Source organism: Brachypodium distachyon, chromosome 2, assembly GCF_000005505.3.
Source record: "Brachypodium distachyon strain Bd21 chromosome 2, Brachypodium_distachyon_v3.0, whole genome shotgun sequence".
Taxonomy (NCBI): Eukaryota; Viridiplantae; Streptophyta; class Magnoliopsida; order Poales; family Poaceae; genus Brachypodium; species Brachypodium distachyon.
The window spans coordinates 34,896,719-34,909,353 of NC_016132.3; the positions used below are offsets into that span (position 1 = coordinate 34,896,719).

Below are 12,635 nucleotides of genomic sequence, written 5' to 3' on the forward strand. Positions count from 1 at the left end.
CGCAAATGTGGAAACACATGCATGATGAAGCCTGAAGATGTTCAGATGCACGACCTAGCATCTGGTTTTGTGAAAGGTTATTCTCGCTGGACATGTCACGGGGAGGATGCGGTTGATGTCGGTAGCGGTAGCGAAGATGATGATGTCCTGCGGTATGATTTGGCGAATGAGTCCGAGGAAGAAACAAGGATCGATGAGGAGGCTAATGTGGAAGGTGAAGGAGCTCCACATGACAGGATTGCCGAAATGCTAGATGTCCCGTACCTACGGGACTAGCTGGAGGACCCCGAAGATGAGGCAGAGTCTGCTCAGTTCAAAAAATTGTTGGAGGACGCAAACACACCCTTGTATGATGGAGCTGGCGAAGAAAACAGCGTGCTCGAAATAACGCTCGAACTTTTGAGGCTGAAGGCAGCATCATGCTGGTCAGACAAGGCCTTCACGAACTTGTTGAGTTACCTTGCTTCGGTTTTTCCACAGCCAAACAAGTTGCCTAAGAGCACATACGAGGCGAAGAAGATTACATGCCCGCTCGGATTGGATTGCGTGAAACATCATTCATGTCCAAACGACTGCATGGTATACATTGGAGAGTACGAGAACCATGAGAGCTGCCACATATGCGGTGCATCGAGATACAAGAAGAAAAACGCCAAAGCTGGCGAAGACGATGGGGAAGAAGTGATGAAGGCAGGCTGGCAAAGACTGTCTGGTATCTTACGGTAGGTGGCCGAGTTGAATGTTGGATGCAGAACGTTAAGGATGCGAGGTATCTCGTCCATCAAGATCCGGCACAGGCTGCATTCGATCCTGACGGGCACTACCGTGCGGAGGAACCTGGTGTTCTAAGACATCCTGCCTATGAGACTCAGTGGAGGAACTTCGACACGGCATTTCCGGATTTCGGGGAAGAACCCAGAAACCCGAAGCTCGGTCTCAGCACTGACGGGATAAATCCTTTCGAAAACATGAACAACAAGCACAGCACATGGCCAGTGATCTTGTTTGTCTACAACCTTCCTCCATGGTTAATCATGAAGAGAAAGTACATCCACATGTGCATGCTCATACAGGGCCCAAAGCAGCCGGGAGCTGCCTAAATGTGTATCTGCAGCTAGTGAAGGATGAGCTGAAGCAGCTTTGGAACCCTGGCAGAGTGGTTTGGGACGCAAACAGGAGGGAGTACTTCACGATGAGAGCAGCGCTTCTGACCTGCGTGCATGACTACCCCGCGAATGGAAATACTTCATGCCAGGTGACATATGGGTACAAGGCATGTACAAAGTGCGGGGAAAACATGACATCGGAGAAATTGCCCGCTTCATCCAAAATTGTTTACATGGGCCACCGAAAGTGGTTGGATGCTAAAGACCCTTGGAGGGATGATAAGGAAAGGTTCAATGGGAAGACGGAGCACGGGACAGCGCCGAAGGAGAAGTCTGGTATGCAAATTCTCGAAATTGTGAACGATCTTGAGGTTGTCCCTGGAAAGATTGCTGCAAAGAAATATAAGGAACCTGAAGGCGTCGTGTGGAAAAAGAGGTCCGTATTCTGGGACCTGGAGTACTGGGCACATTTAAAATGCCGCCACAGCATAGATGTCATGCACGTGGAGAAAAATGTATGCGACAACGTGCTGGGGTTGCTGATGAACATAGCAGAGAAGACGAAAGATGGACCCAACGCACGGAAGGACCTGGAACTCATGTCTATCAGGAAAGAGTTGTGGGGCAAAGATCAAGTGTCGGCAGCCGACAAGAATGGTTTCGTGACGGTGACCACGCGGTATCATCTTGCATGTTACAACCTGTACAAAGACGAGTTGCATAGGATGTGCCAGTGCCTGCAGGGCATTAAAGTCCCATCGAACTACTCGTCGAGCATCAAGCATCTAGTTGACATAAAGAGTCATAAGCTATCTGGCATGAAGTCTCACGACAACCATGTCATACTCACTCAGTTACTTCCAGTCGCAATCAGAGGTATCATGGAGCCGCACGTAAGGCTGACAATCATGAAGCTTTCTGACTTCTTTGACAGCATCTCGCAGAAGTCAATCACCGTTAGACGATGCCAGATACTGAAGGTTAGTATGATACAGATTCTGTGCGAGCTCGAGATGTTCTTCCCTCCATAATTCTTCGATATCATGGTCCATCTAATGATCCACATATGCGATGAGATCCTGTCCCTAGGGCCCTCGTTCCTGCATAACATGTATGGCCCTAAACGATACAACGGGGTTCTGAAGCGGTACGTTCGTAACAGATCGCGTCCGGAAGGTAGCATCGTGGAAGGCTTTAGGGCAGAAGAGTGCATCAAGTTCTGCACAGATTGGTTGGCCGATCAGAAATCAATAGGTGTTCCCGAATCACGGCACAAGGGCAAGCTCGATGGCGAAGGTGGCCTTGGACATACATACCTTATTGTCTATGGAAGAGGAAGGGAAGCTGAGTTTGAAAGAGCACAAATGGGAGGAGAGCAAGAGGTCAGAAACCTCCGACAACTCCGTGCAGAGCAAGAGGTGGGAGTCGGTTGTGACCGCCGGCTTACAAAAGGCGGAGCACACGGGCCGTGTTCTAGGAGAAGGCGAAGGGGCCTGCTGGGATGATTATTTCCCACCTGCTCCGAAGCGAATAAGGGTTCAGAAAAAGCTCCCCGCTTCTTGTGAGATAATAGAACAAGCTAAGGCAGAGGCGCGAGAGCAGGGTGTCGCGGGAATATATAGTGCAAGCCGTCCATCATTTGGTGTCGGCATTGGCCAAAGACCACCCCGCCCTTGGCGCCATACTCGGTGGAGGAGTGGAAGGTTTGAGGAACCTCCTTCCTCCTCTTCCCCCGCGAAAGAGCACCCCGCTGAAGAGCAGCGCCGCCTCTGACACACGTATGGAGGACGAAGACACCTACACCCCAGGTTACAGCCCGGCTCCTAGCATGGACAACCCCCCCCCCCTCGCTAGCCAACCTTCCCCAAGCGAGGGCAGCCGGGATAACGATCCGGGTCCGAGCGACAACATCCTTGTAAGCAATCTTTTCAAACTCCTTTTCACTCCTTACCTTCATGAATAAAGATCTTACACACATATGCCTTCTTCTTGTTATGCGCAAGCACCGGTGAAGTGTCGTATCCATGTTGACAAGCCTGAAAAGCCTGTAGGCGCCATTGGCCGCCTGATGCCCAGACAATCACCGCCACTGGTGCACAGCATTCTCATGAAAGACGCACAAGTGAGTGTGATGGTGGACTCCGTCGTCGACGACCATCGGGATTATGCTATCCCGCTACCTCCGGAGGAAGGCGTGGATATCCTAGGCGGTTGTCCAAACTACCGAATTATGTGGCCTAGGAGCTTGGTATCTCTCTATAACCAGCGCCGGCCCTTTATGACTCCATCTCCCTCCACCCACAAAGGTACTTCTCATTCGCCGCTCGGCCTTTCCCCTAGGATACTTCCTCCTGTCGATGCCGGCGGAGATGAAGAGCGGGCACTGTTGATGCCTGCACAGCTCAAAGATAGCCAGACCACAGGGTCGGCACAGGCTGGAAGCGTCCCTCCCACCTTCTCTCTCTTGGGTGCCGCTGAGTCCATGGGTGGCCACAAGATCGATGACAAGTACAAGGCAGAGGAGCAGAAGGCATGGGACAGTAAGAGGAGGCATAAAAAGAGGGGGCGCGGCGGCAAGACCATCAAGGAGTCCTCCAATGTCACTCAAGATGAGATGCACCATGTGCCTGGCATAACTGGAGTCTGGGAGGACAATAGGCCTGACATTCTTATCAAGAACCCATATCAAGGCCAGAGATTTGAAGAAAGATCCTATTTCGTGGCTAGGGAATTCGACAGGGTGCTTCTTTACTATCCTGGAAGACTGATGGTCACCGAAAATTCCCTGCGTGCCATGTCCAGAGAGATGTAAGAGCTTAAACAGTTCTACATGCAAGCATCAGCTGGTTCTCAACAGTATGCCCAACAGATCAATGTTAGAACCCCAAAAGACTATGGCTTCTTTGACCAAGAAACCGGGAACATTCAGGAACGTCCTATCACCTTTGGTGTGGAGTTCAACAAACTGTTCCACCTATTCAACCGCCAAAAGCTTGATATCAACCTCTTAAGGCTGTGGTCTGCCTACCAAATAAGAGAACTGCGGCGATTGGAGGTAAAAAAATTAGCCACTCTAGAACCCGCGATGTTCAACTACGGTGACATCGGTCTTGAGCCAGAAAAGGATGCCTCAAGAACCATGGCATCTAAATACTTGGTGGCATGTTTCGAGAAATACGCGGACGACTTCATCCTCTTCTTCCTTAATTTGGAGTAAGTTCAATTTTATATATGGAACCGTTTGTTTTTTCTAATTCAGTCTTTCTTATACACCCTTAGATACTAAAGTTTGTTTCTTTTGAAAACAGAGACCATTGGGTGACAATACTCATTTGTTTGTCTTGGTCCGCGGTATACTACTTCGATTCACTACTTCCGAAGAAGGGTGTTCGAGGTAAGTTCTAGAAACCCATCAAATCACTCATTAACACTGCCTGGAAAGTGGCAACCAAGGGAAAACTAGCTGGTAAAGGCTATAAAGACGAGCCTCACCACAACCACAGGTTCCCTTGCCAGCAACAGCCGCCCGGCAGTGTGTTCTGTGGCTACTACTGCTGTCACATCCTTATGGAGAATGCCAGCATGTTCAAGCCTGAGTGGAAGGGGTCAGTCGTGGCGATGGAAGAGTACTGCGGCCCCGAATGACAATGGGACATCGACCTAAATGGGTCGTTTATAACATTCAAAGGGAGTTCGCCCATCTCATAAGCAATGAGGTCATCAAGCCTAGTGGGGACTTCTTCGAATGCGTGGAACAAGTCATGTTTAGGGTTCACCCACGACAATAGATTCATTTGTATTCTTTATATGCTTTCATGAAATTTTGACACTTTGTAATTATGCTTCTATGGAATTTTGACACTTTGTAAACGTCGTGAAGTGAGATACATTTGTATTCTTTATATGCTTTATATGATGCGGCTTATATACATTTGTATGCTTTAAATGATGTGATGTGATGTGATGCGGCTTTATATGTATTTTTCTGTGATGAGATACATTTTTCTGTGATGAGATACATTCTGTATATAATTTGCTGTGCTGTACATAATTTGATGTGTATTTCCTGTGATTTTAAATTTTTTTTTTTAAATACCGAAAATGTATCAGTGTCGGTCCCTCGACCGACACTGATGTGGCGACGCGACCGTTACTGATGATATATACATCAGTAACGGTCGGGGAGGAGCGACCGCCACTGATGTATTGCGACCGTTACTGATGATGGTACATCACATCAGTAACGGTCCGGGCGACCGTTTACTGATGATGGGTATCATCGGTAACACGAAGTTAGTAACGGCCGCCCCGACCATTATTGATATGATTTTTCGACCGTTACTGATAACCGTTTCTGTAGTAGTGAAAGACCATTTTGAAGGAAGAAATTTATCACGGCAGCAACAATATCAGTATATCACTTCACAGGAAAAATGAGTAGATATATGAGAAGTGAAGAAATAGACAAAGGTTCATGTCAACTGTAGATTATCAAGGCGCTCACTGTGTCGTCTGATCTGAACTTTTTGATTCCTTTTAAAATCATACGTACTAGGAGGCCATCAAGATCGAGCTGAACCAACTGGACCTTTCTCCGATGATTTTTTTTCCTCCATACCTTTGTTCCCCACTAATATGAACATGATCCGGATCCCTCAAAATTGCAAGAAAAACACGATTCTAATTAGCTCTTTCATCCGTTTCTTCAGAAATTTTATCAGGATTTTTTTATGTCCTAATTCTTCTCATGTCTCGATTCTCAATGGATTCAATTACAACTCCTCCACTAGTCAATGATCGATCAGGACGGCAGAGACAGCCATGTGTCATGGTTTGAGACACGGCACGTGGTATTCTATTCACTACTCCTGGCAAATCAGTAAGTAGTAGTACTAACTAGGTTGATATTTTTGTTTTTTTGGAAGAACATAACTATGTTGATAGGACACAGGGAGATTCGGGCAGCCTGGACTGAGATAGATGGTTTGAAGGCTGGCACTAGCACAGCAACCGCATCCCGGTGCCTCCAGTTCCCAGCTGGATTCATATATGTTGTTCTACGCAACTCCACGCCATTGGATCCGGCGTCTTGGATTTATTTTCTACCGTACCTTGAGCGAGCGCCAAGTGATTGAGTGAACTAGAAGAAGAGCGATGGAGCACTGGCTGGAACTGCTGCCGCCATATGCTTTTTCAGGACAATAAATGAATTCCCGAGATCAATACAAAGAGTATATGCTTTTTCAGGAAGTGAAGATGCTCTCTTTAAACCGATCGTCGGACTCGCCCTTTAATTTTTTTTAGGAAAACACACACGAAGTGTGCCTAGTGATTTTTTATATAGAAGAAAGGCCTGAGCTATTTTTAAAGGAAACTCCTTTAATTGTACCGGGCACAGAATATATCCAAAGTTATTTGAATTGGCTGGAGTTCGCAGGATATATAACTGACGAACGCAATACAAGCCACTACAGTTAGATCCGTATACAAGAGATTCAGCTGATTTAGAATTTTACAATTAGATTCACAAGTATACAACACAAACAACTCAAATCTTTTACCGATCATGCATGTTAGTACAAAGTCATTCAGTTGGAAATATTGTTAAAAAGAAGGATTTGACAAGTTTCCATATGAAGGCCAAGAGGCTTGTGCGTTCTTTTCGGAAAAGAGAAGTTTCCAAACAAACCTTAACACGTGAATTGAAACTACTCCCTCCGTTTCATAATTCTTGTCTCAAATTTGTCTAAAAATGGATGTATTTATTCCTAAAAGGTGTCTAGATACATGTAAGATTTCGACAAGAATTATGAAACGGAAGAAGTGCTTTTAAGACTGATTTGCAAACAAGTTAGTATATACTCGCCACGATGTAGTTATCAGACTCCTGCTATGTTGAATACGAATGACAGTCATCTTTTGTCAATGGAATTCACCCCCACATCTTCGAGCAGCGATCACGGAAGAAAGCCCAGGAAGGTCAGTTGGGCGACGTAGCCCACCGGGGCATCAGACGGACGTGGCCCATTTTCCACCCGAGCTCTTCCGTGGGCCATATATTACTGTCCGACACTATCCAGCCCAGCGACCTGTCGTCTTCCTCCTCAGCAGAGCGTTCCAAATTGCGTCCACCCATGAACCGCTGCACTTGCCTCGAATTCAAACAAATCAACCGTTTCTTGCAAACCCACACCGAAAAATTAATCCCCGTCACTCCACGAACCGATTCTGGCCACGAATTGTCCGTCTTCCCTCTTCAATCTCCATTTGCGCTCCGAATGCCATCCGTCGGCATCCAACTCTCCATCTCCCTCCGTGGGCTATAAAACAAACTTCTGATAGCGCCATCTCGATCCCCTTTCCATATCCTCTCAAAACGCTCTCCCAATTTCACTTGACCGCACGCTATGGCAGGTGATAGCATCAGCCCTCCCCCACAGAAACACCAGCGCTACCTAGCAGGAAAAACGCCATGGCTGCACTAATGGTGCTCAGCATGTACGGCTGGGGATGCGTCAGTTCCTCTGCTCCAAAACGTCCCGGAGCACGCTACTGGCTACTGCGGCCGCGAAGGTTCCTCATCTATGTACAGGTCGTGATGGGGAACGATGCTCTCGATGCCTAGTCCGAGCACCGCTATATGACGTGAGCAGCCTGATCTTATACAATTTTTTTAATTAACGTTTTTTAATATTTACTAGCATTATTATGTTCTAAAGAAGTTCATTTATTTTATCCTATTCTTAAAATATTCACATGTGCATTACATCATTCTTTTGTACTCCGTAACTGATTTCCGCAGCTACGTGCATGGCATTATCTAGTTATAGAACTCGCTCCCCCAAGGTGTTTAAAACTCATGTGGATGTATCGCCTTGATATGACCTTGAGAATCAATAAAAGTCCCTTTTTTTTTCTTTTTTCTTGAGAAGAACAAAAGTCCCTTTTCAGAAAATGAAAAACTTCCCTCCTGGTGCAAAAGCTAGCTCGTCCATTTGTGCTCATGTGTTCTTAATTTCGGTCTAAACTATAAACAACGTAAGGGCCAAGGGAAGAAAGATGTTCCAGCGAATATTGTACGTCAATTGTTAGAACCATCAACAATGTGTTCCACTGTGGCAGTACAAAAATTAGAGATGGCTAGATGGTTCTAGATCAATGGACCACTGCCTTTTTGGTGTGGCACGATCTCACGCCGGGATTGTTTCAGCAAGCTTGGAGAAAAAAGTCGCAAAAGGATGCCCTCGATAGAGGGAGATGGAAGAAGATTACAAATAATGTATTCTGCAAAGCTTGTGGAATATTTCGTAGTGAATTGGGCAAAAGTTTAGGTGGTCTCTTTGTGGGATCAAGCTGATAGTCTCCGCTGGAACCCACCGAAAGAAAGGAATTGCTCAGCGGGATCGCCGAACGAGTTCCGCTCCGTAAGCATCCCGACACCTCCCATGGCCACAAGGACTTTGTAAACAAATTCAAAATCATCAGGCAGAATAAGCTAGCGACTGATGCATATATACCGGTGGTTCTTCCTTTCTTCACTGCCATTTTCATAGGCCCTCTACCCCTGTAATAATCAATGCATGGCTGATCAATGTACCTAGTGTTCACTGAGTAAAAAAAAACTGATCCATTTCTTCAAGGCCAGGCGGCCATTTTGTATGTGTTGAGTATGTAAAAACTACTCCGTATTTGATAGGTGGCACTGTGGGTGAAGTTCTAAATCTGCCATGTGCACACTTTATCTGCCAATCCTGGAATTAATTATTTTTACATTTCAATGGTTTGCGTGTAAAACCGAACGAGCCAATATAAAAACAGAACTGCCACGATCAGAAGGGACACAACCTGACGAGCAATCCCATTCGACACCATAAAACGAATAATTAGGCTTTTTGTATACACTGTATGAGCTCTGCTTTGATATTCGGTTTTAATTAGTAGAAAGTGAGTACAATGATTATCGTGACATGGTTGTTAATTTAAAATTTAATTTCCATTGAACTGTTTAGTGCTAATGTGTACTACTCCACAAGTCAGTTAAATCCCTTATTTATATCATGCAAACCAGTTAAATCCCTTTTTCTTTACATCATAAATCTGATGTACCATATAATATCAAAAATCACGAGCCGAGAGCAGCCGGCGATGGACGAAAGGCTCGAGAGGTACTTGACCACAGATAGGTAGCCTGTTACAAACGTCACCCAAATCTCCGGACCACCGTGGCACACTGGCATTATGGCAGTAATATGTCCCATCTCCCATGGAACCATGCCTCCTTAGTTACCATTTACAGCAGACAGGATCAAGTTAGAGACCAAATCACCGAAAGCTCTTTTATGATGATTGTCGATTAATTCTCCTTACTTTTCAGTACTTCCGTCGGAATTAATTATGTCCGTCGATCTATACTCAGGGGCTGTTTATTTCCTTGGGGCCGCAACTGACCCGCCCCTCTCCAACGGCCTCACCGGCCTTGCCTGCGATCTCCCTCGACCCACGCCCTTGCAGCAGTCGCCATCGACTTTCAGGCCACCCCTACCATCGTACTCCAGGAACAAATTTCAGGCCGCTCTGCTGCTGTTGGTGTTCAGCTTTTGCTTGTGATTCTTGCAGTGGAGAAACAATGTATCGATTGCATTGTGACTATTAGTTAATGGATTGCAGTCTGTTGGATTCAGAATAGAAAATCTTTGCTAATCTTAGTACAGGTATGTATCTTGCTAATCTTAGTACAAATATGTGAATTCCGAATAGAAGATCTTGCTAATCTTGGTACAATTATTCTCATTAAGTGATATTACATCTACACCATGACTTAATCAATTGTTGAACTAAATTGCAGTCCATTTCTCCAACTGAACTAGCTACTACGACAATAGGTTTAAGAACTCGTAACAATATCTCTGTTCTGATCTCCAAGCCTAATTTTCTCCTTAGTTAAATGTTAACTGAATCGCATATAGTTTTGTACCGTTAACAGTTAACTGAATTCAGTCTGTATTGCTCTCTGCTCTGATCTCCAACGTCATAATTAGCTAACTGAATGAGCATCCAAGTTTTCTCCCGTCAAGGAGCCTTGGGGTAGGAAATTTGTGGGCAGCAAAACACGGGGGAGAGAAGCTAGCCGGCGGCGCGGGTGGTCGCAGGTGGAGCCGGTGGCACGGGGTGGATGAGATCGTCGTAGTGTGGGCAGAGGGGCCTGGAGACGGCCAGCACCCTTTCCCCGCAACGGCGGCGGCGGCCGGTGAAGCAACAGTCCTCCGCCGAACGCCCCTATTTCTCTCTGTCTGTTCCCGTGAGTGCGCTCGTTCTGAGGCCACGAAGAGCAGCTGCCATCGGATTAGAACGGAGGGCGGATACTAGGGGGCAAATATTCACTAAATCCTTTTAGTTAAAAAAGTAAATCGATAATTTTGATACTTTCCAATACTTTTCAGTACTTTTGTTTTAGTACTTTCCAGTACCTCATATTTCTCCACCGTTGGATCAATTAGGTTGGACTGCTCCTAAAATCGTCAACCATTGTAAAACTTGTAATATAATATAATATCACAAATAATATTTCATGGATCAGGCTCCTCATGCACCGAGACACGCCATGATCAATACGAGCACGAGGGGAAAGGAAACGAACAAGCTCCGGGTTTTCTTTTTGGCGAGAATCAGGCTCTGGTTTTGCCTTGTTATTGTTTTTGTGCAGAATAAAAATTAGATCTGCCTTCCACTAATCGTTGTAAATTTTCAAAGCTCTCACTGGTCGTCTGATAAGAACTTGTTGATCCCTTTTCCATCATGATTCCCCAAATCAACCAACTATTGCATCATGCTACTGCGAGACTAACCAACCGACCCCAATTCAAGCTCCTCTCTCTGAATTTTTTCCTGTCCATGTGTGTCTTGTGCATTGATATGAACATGATCTGGAGCCCTCGAAACTGCAAGAAAATCACGATTCTAACTGTTTCAACCCTTTCAGAGACTGATGATGTGCCTTCTCAGTCAGTTTAGCATTGTTGATCGGACATTGCGAGATTTAGGCAGTCTGAATGGCTCTGACTTCAAGGCTCCTAATATCTTCTCGGTAACCACGTCCCAATGTCTCCGATTCCCAGCTAAGTCGCGTTGGAAATAAATTGTTATATCATATTCCATTATTCTTGATAAATAAATGTTTATTATCCATGCTATAATTGTATTAACAGGAAATTAAATATATGTGTGGGTACTAGATTAGCTAGTTGATTAAAATATTGTTGAGGTTTTCTAATCATAGACATATGTTGTCATTTAATAACAAGGTCGCATCGTTAGGAGAACGATGTGATGAACATACCCAAAACTAAGAGTTGTTTTTTATTGTGTCACTTAAGTTTAAGTTGCTATCGCTTTCATAAAGTCAAATATCATTTTCTTAGACCATGAGATCGTGTCACTCACTAGTACGGAAGAATACTTTGTGGGCGTCAAACGTCATCTCGTAACTGGGTGATTATAAATGTGCTCTTCAGGTATCTCGGAAAGTACTTGTTGTGTTGCATGGATCAACACTTGAATTTGTCAGTCCATGTGACGGAAAGATATCTCTGGGCCCTCTCGGTAACATAACATCATAAGTAACTTGCAAGCATGTGGCTAATGTGTTTACTCACGGAGATATTATATTACGAAACAAGTAAAGAGAATTTGCCGGTAATGACATTGAATTAGGTATGTGATACTGAAGATATTCATTCTTCCTATTCCCATTATCATAAAAATCACAACCGCTGTAAAGAATCCTAGAAATGATTTATAAGTGTACTTGAATTCATCTCTACACATGGCAGCAGAAGCTTTAACATCAATGTTTATTCCTTCAGAGAAGCTTTAACCTCTGTACTTGAAGACACTCGGAAATTTAAATTGCCAAACGTTTAATTAGAACATTGAGTGTTAGTTGAAATGTGGATATTAATAATTTGCACCTAATATATGTAAGTACAAATCTTACGGATACTTACTGCAGCCTATCTAAATGAAACACCCTGGTATGTACTTCACTGCTAACTCAAGATGCGGCCGTCCTTTTCCTCCCACGTGAGTCCTGAGATCCGTTCCATTGCAAAATGGATGTACACCAGCTGAGGTGTATTGTTGTTCGTGAAACACGCCTCCATGAGAAAATTAATTGCATGCGCTAGCAATCGAACCAAAAGTCTGACATGATGGAAAGAGGCTAGACAATGCCTCAATGAAACGATACCATCGTACGGGGCCATGGCTTGGCGATGGCATGGAAAAACAGTGGAAACCCTCAAACGTTGACTCCATTGAGGGTCCTCAAAACACCACGCCGCGGCAAATGACTTGGATGCCTCGCAAGCTGGCTGGCCGTGTCAGGGCTCCACGTACCACGGTTGTCAGGCTAACATTCGAGGCCGCTGCTCCAACATTACTACCCAACTAATTATCCATCAGGTCGCATCGAACATCCGGCGGGATCGCTGACACGGCCAGCCAGCTTGCGAGGCATCCAAGTCATTTGCC

The 12,635-nt window shown here is 45.2% G+C and overlaps 1 long non-coding RNA gene across 3 annotated transcripts; it reads left to right on the top strand.

The window, feature by feature from the left end:
- The first annotated feature begins 7,271 nt into the window (after window positions 1-7,271).
- Window positions 7,272-11,100, top strand: LOC112270571. 3 transcript variants are annotated; one of them, XR_002962830.1, is made up of 3 exons: window positions 7,272-7,751; window positions 9,523-9,817; window positions 11,086-11,100. It is a non-coding gene; the product is annotated as an uncharacterized LOC112270571 (long non-coding RNA). The 3 variants fall into 3 exon arrangements; XR_002962828.1 differs by lacking the exon at window positions 11,086-11,100 and having other exon boundaries at window positions 7,284-7,751; window positions 9,523-9,932; XR_002962829.1 differs by lacking the exons at window positions 9,523-9,817; window positions 11,086-11,100 and adding an exon at window positions 8,317-8,884 and having other exon boundaries at window positions 7,284-7,751.
- The last annotated feature ends 1,535 nt before the right edge of the window (window positions 11,101-12,635 follow it).